Genomic DNA, 6,000 nt, shown 5'->3' with positions numbered 1-6,000 from the left:
CTGCAGTGGCGGGGACTAGCAGGCAGTTGCAACAGACTGTGGCATGCTTGCTCTGATGGGAGTCCCTCCCAGTGTCCACGGAGGCAGGAGCTTGCATGTGGGGGCAATGGTGGGCCCACCCCCACGCCCCTCTCAACAGTGGTGCCTCCCTTTCCAGGCAGACCACGCTTCCTCTTGGTGCATTCCCGACCATGCATCCCCTCACTCCTGTTCCCTCTGCTGCATCCATGCAGCCAACAGCTCTCCTCTTCCTGGATCCATTCTTTCAACCACACATTTTAGCACTCAGCCTCTGCCAGCATCAGAGGAGTCCTGTCCCTGGCAGGGGCACCCAGGGCTGATCCTCTAGGAGGCTTTGGAATTGGTGGCACTCAGGCCTCCAGAGCCCATGCAGATGGAGGAGACCCCGCCCCAAGAGCAGCCAGGCCTGCTCAGATGGGAGCCCCTCCCAGTGCCTGTGGAGGCTGAAGAGGCTGGCAGGTGGGGAAAGGAGTTGTAATGGTGGCTCTGCCCCTTGTGCACCTCTCAACAATGACGCCTTGCTTCTATGGTGTCCCGGGCTTTTTCTGCAAAATTTGCCAGTTATGGAGCTCCTTACTCCTGTCCCTTCAGGCTGTCCTTTCCCAGCCAACATCTGTCCCCTCCCTGGGTCCGTGCTCCAAACCCCACTTTCCAGCACATTTCCTTTTATCCCTGAATACTATTCTATTGTCTGGATGTATCAAATATTACTTATCCATTCACCTACTGAAGCACATCTTGGTTGCTTCCAAGTTTGGGCATTTATGAATCAAGCTCCAGTAAACATTCATGTGCAGGTTTTTGTGAAGTTGTATATCTTCAAATTTTGGGGTACCAAGGAGTGTGATTGCTGGATGGTATGGTAAAAGTATGTTTAATTTTGTGAAAATCCACTGAACTGTCTCCCAAAGTAGCTGTACCATTTTGCATTCCCAACAGCAGTGAATAAGAGTTCCTCTTGCTCACATCCTGGACAGCATTTTTTTTTTTCGATGTTCTGGATTTTGGCCATTCTCTTAGGTATATAATGATAATTCATTGTTGTTTAAATTTGCATTTCCCTGATAACATATGATATGGAAAATCTTTTCATATGCTTATCTGCTATCTCTATATCCTCTTTGAGGAGGTGCCTGTTAAGGTCTTTGTACCATTTTTTGACTGAATTGTTTCTTTTCTTACTGTTAAGTTTGAAGAGTTCTGTGTATATTTTGGATAGCATCCTTTTTCAGATGTGTCTTTTGAAAATGTTTTCTCCCATTCTATGCCTCGTCTTCTACTTCTTTTGATAATATCTTAATCAGAACCGAAGTTTTTAATTTTAATGAAGTCCAGCTTATTTATTTTTATTTTTTTGTTGGTGTTTTTTGTTTGTTTGTTTGTTTTTTAATGAATGGAGTCTTAGGTGTCATTTCAAAAAACATCATCAGACTCAAAGTCATCTGGATTTTTTCCTGTGTTATTTTCTAGGACTCTTATAATTTTGCATTTTACATTTAGGTCTATGAACCACTTTGAGTTAATTTTTGTGAAAGGTGTAAAATCTGTGTCTAGGCACTTTTTTTTAATGTATGTATGTCCAGTTTTTCCAGCACCATTTGTTGAAAAGAGTCTTTATTGTATTGCCTGACCTCTTTGTCAAAGATAGGTTGACTATATATATGTTGGTCTATTTCTGAGCTCTCTCTTCTATTCCATTCATCTATATGTCTATTCTTTGCTGAGAACGCAGTATTTTGATTACTATAGCTATATAGTAAGTCTTGAAGTCAATTAGTGTCAGTCCTCCAACTTTGTTTTCCATCAATATTGTGTTGGCTAATCTGGGTCTTTTGACTCTCCATATGAAATTTAGAATCTGTTTGTAGATATCTACAACACAACTGGCTGGGATTTTTATTGGAATTGCATTTAATTTATAGATTAAGCTCAAAACAACAGATATTTGACAACATTGAGTCTTTCTATCCATGAACATGGAACATCTCTCCATTTATTTAATTCTTCTTTGATTTAATTCATTAGAGTTTTGTGGTTTTCCTCATATAGATCCTATACATATTTTGTTACATTTAAACCTAAGTATTTCTTTTTTTGTTTTGCAGGGAGGGCTAGAATGGCATTGTGTTTTAAATTTCAAATTCTACTGGGCCATTTCTTGTATAAAGGAAATGAATTGAATTTGTGTATTAACTTTGTATCCTACAACCCGTGCTGTAATCACTTATTAATTCCAGGAGTTTTTGGTTGCCTATTTCAGATTTTGACACAGATGATATTGTATTTGAACAAAGACACTTTTATTTCTTCCTTCTCAATCTGTATACCTTTTCTTTTCTTTTCTTACTGCATTAGCTAGAACTTCCAGTATGATGTTTAAAAGGAATGGTAAGAGGGAACATCCCACTCTTGCCTTGTACCTAATCTTAATGGGAAAACTTTGAGTTTTTCACCATTAACTATGATGTTATCCATTTATTTTTATTTTTTAAATGCTTACTACTTTACAAATCTTGAACACTTTAAAAAATCTTTGTTCACAGTTATGGAATTTACGTATGCCATTGTAAATTGTAACTGCCAATAAAATCACTAAACTATTTATATTAACCTTGCTATAAGCAATGATGCTTGAAGTTTATTTAGTAAATATCTGACGTTTATTCTGTAACAGATGAGTACCAAAGCAACTGACTCAGGCTTGGATCCTTAGAGCTATTTAGCTATTTTTATATTTAATATCCTCATTAGAAATGTAATTTTCTGAGGTCACAGTTTTAAAGTAAATTATGAAAGAAATCTAAAAAACATTACTAAGTACGTTATTTGGTACTATGCTAGCCTCCCATCAGCTAAATGCACTTAGAATAAAATCCAAAATCCGTAACATGACCTACAAATCACTACATGATCTGACTACTTTGTAATTCTTCAGCCTCATCTTTTGCTGTTATCTCCCTCCCTCCCTATGCTTCATACACATTACCAATTTTTAGTTTCTCCAACAGGTTTGTGCCTACCAGGGCTTTCTAATATGTTACTTCCTTTGCCCGGATTTTTCCCCTTTCCTTATTTCCTACCTGTGGTTGGTTAATTCCTACTACTTATAATTGTATTTGCCTAACTATCATTTTTCTAGTAAAGATTTTTCTTCCCTTGTATATTTTGATTATTACCCCAACATTATAATCTCAGTTTTCTCTGCTGTTTTCCTTCATAGCACACTTACCACTTAAATTAATTAATTATTTTTGTGAAATGATTTTTTTTGCTGAGGTGTCATAAAACTAATGATTATTTCTGCCCTGTTCATTGATGTTAGTGTCTTCTTGATTTGTACTGTATCTGATACATCATAGAAATCAATAAATATATGTCAATTGAATGAAAAGAATAATGGATCCTGAATGAATGTATGAATGAATGCAAAAACCGTATCAGGACAAAACTATAATGGAAATTCAGGCAGAAAGTCCACTTGAGACATCAACATGAAGAATCAAACCCAATATATAGAAAACAGACTAAACAATAAATTGGAAATGGGAATGATGTTAGAATATGTAAGTCTGAGTTTGGAAATATTTCCTCATCCCCTAAAAGAGAGCCGCAAATACCTTTTATAAGATACCTGCAGCCCTAATGGTAAGAGGATAGGTAACTGAAAGCCACGAATAGGACAGAAAGAGCATTCAAGAAAATTAACCATTAAAGAATGACTAGAAAGTGAAAAAAGTACTCTAAAGAGAGAGTTTCTCATGTTCATGAACTTCCACACACTTAAGTTAATTATTGTGTCTTGCAGTCAAATAAAATTATAATACATCAAAGAGGAAAAACATAATATATAGGTACATATACTGCTAAAATTCTCCTTCTTCTAAATTTGCTAAGTCTTTGTTGTAATTCTCTATAGTCACTAGTACTGGTTCCATGCTTCAATTCATTGTCATTAGCACATGTAATTAATGTGCTTTTTACTAGGGATTCTAGCTGATTAATAGAAATGTGCTGAACTCTTAATGACATGACAGACCATAAAGTCTATTTTGGAACAATTAGTGTCCATCAAATTTATGGTTTGCCAAATAAAGAGTATTAACCAATTGAAACAATGTGAGCCATAATGATAACAATTGAGTTTCTCTTTGTGGAATTTCAAATAAAGATTACCTGTTTATTATCTCCTTAATTGTATTTTTAGTAAAAATTTGAAATAACTTAGGAAGTGATAGGATATATTAGTGTATATTTAATCCTTGAAAACCTTATATTTTACTCATCACCATAGACTTTAATGAAGAGAAATGCCTTAAACAATGTCAAGGTGCTAAAAGGAGCCCAAAATCCTGTTAATGAACCAGAGGACTTCTATTTTGTACTGCATTACTGTGACAGTATTAAACCTTGTATCTGCAAATTATATTACTCTTACTTATCTGCAGTAGCAGTTTTGGAATCCTTTGGTACAAACAAGAGTGTTTGGGATATATATCTCCAAATATATATCTATATTAGGAGCTTTTACATCTGCTATGTATAATGAATATGGCAATAATTTTACAATTAGCAGGCCACAGAAGTTTCCAAGATTATTATTTTTTTTACAAGGGAGTTGAAATCCACAGTAATTCGGAATCAAAGCATAAATTTAAATATAATTGTATCCCTGGGTTTTGTTTTTCTGTTCATCAGTAGGAACCCTTGAGACGTCTGCATAAGGTAGAGCTGCAAAAGCAGAGAAACAACACATGAAACTGTATAAACATCGGAGAGTAAGGAAATAGTAACAGTTTGGCCTTTTTTATGTTTGTTTTTCAGTTATAATTTTACTGAAATTTACACACTTAAATAATCAGGCTTATTCTGATGAAATTATAGTAAATGTGTTTCAGGTGATTCTTATTCTATCTAGACAAAATACTGGTATTTATATTACAAAATAAATCTAGCTTTGTTAAAAATATAAGATACTAACTGGCAAGTATTTTTGGTGAATCTTATATTCGAGATATTTGTAAGTATTTGTTTAATATGGAAATATTCTTGATTTCTATTCACAGATTAATATAAAAATAGTCTAAAAGTGTGTTTTGAGCAAACTTAAGATAGGTGTTACCTAGTCCAAATTTAGGCAAACAGTGAATTTCTTAGAGTGGAAACCATCAATGCTTTTTAATATCTTCACCTAATTAAAAAAGAAAACAGTAGATGGAACTATATGGTTTCTAAGGCTGAAAGTATTATAATTATGTTAATTTCACCATTTCCACCTGGATATTTCAGGTATGAAACATCTTTCATTGCTAACCACATGGAATCATTTTATTATCGAATTGTTCATTTGTCATTAGGGATATTTAGGTAGTAGGCACACTATTTGTTTCCACGATCACCTCTATCTACTGGATTAAAACAGACATAGGTATTATTACATATTGTATTTATAGAATTCTCCTTGTCCAAAATCTCATTTTATTTGCGAAAAATATTCCTCTCTGTCTCTCTGCCTCTGTTTCTGCCTCTGTCTGTCTCTCCTTCTCCTTCCCCGTCCCTTTCTATATATACAGGCACGCCTCAGAGATATTGCAGGTTCAGTTCCAGACCACAGCAATAAGGCAGATACTGCAATAAAGCGACTTGCTTTCATATGCACTCTACTGTAGTCTATTAAGTGTGCAATAGCAGTATGTTTTTTTTTTAAAAAACAGTGTACATACCTTAATTAAAAAGTACTTCATTGCAAAAAGATGCTAACCATCATCTGACAACTCAGGGTTGCCACAGGCCTTCAATTTGTAAGAAAACACAGTATCTGCAAAGTGCAATAAAGCAAAGTGCAATAAAATGAGGTATGACTGTATATGCAAACAGACACACACACTAGTTACTGTTGTGTAACAACGTATCCCAAAATTTAGCACCTTAAAACAACCAATATTGATTACCTCACACACTTTCTGAGGGGTTTAGCTAGGT

This window comes from Delphinus delphis, chromosome X (genome assembly GCF_949987515.2).
Source record: "Delphinus delphis chromosome X, mDelDel1.2, whole genome shotgun sequence".
Classification (NCBI taxonomy): Eukaryota; Metazoa; Chordata; class Mammalia; order Artiodactyla; family Delphinidae; genus Delphinus; species Delphinus delphis.
Note: the sequence above shows the minus strand (reverse complement) of the source record.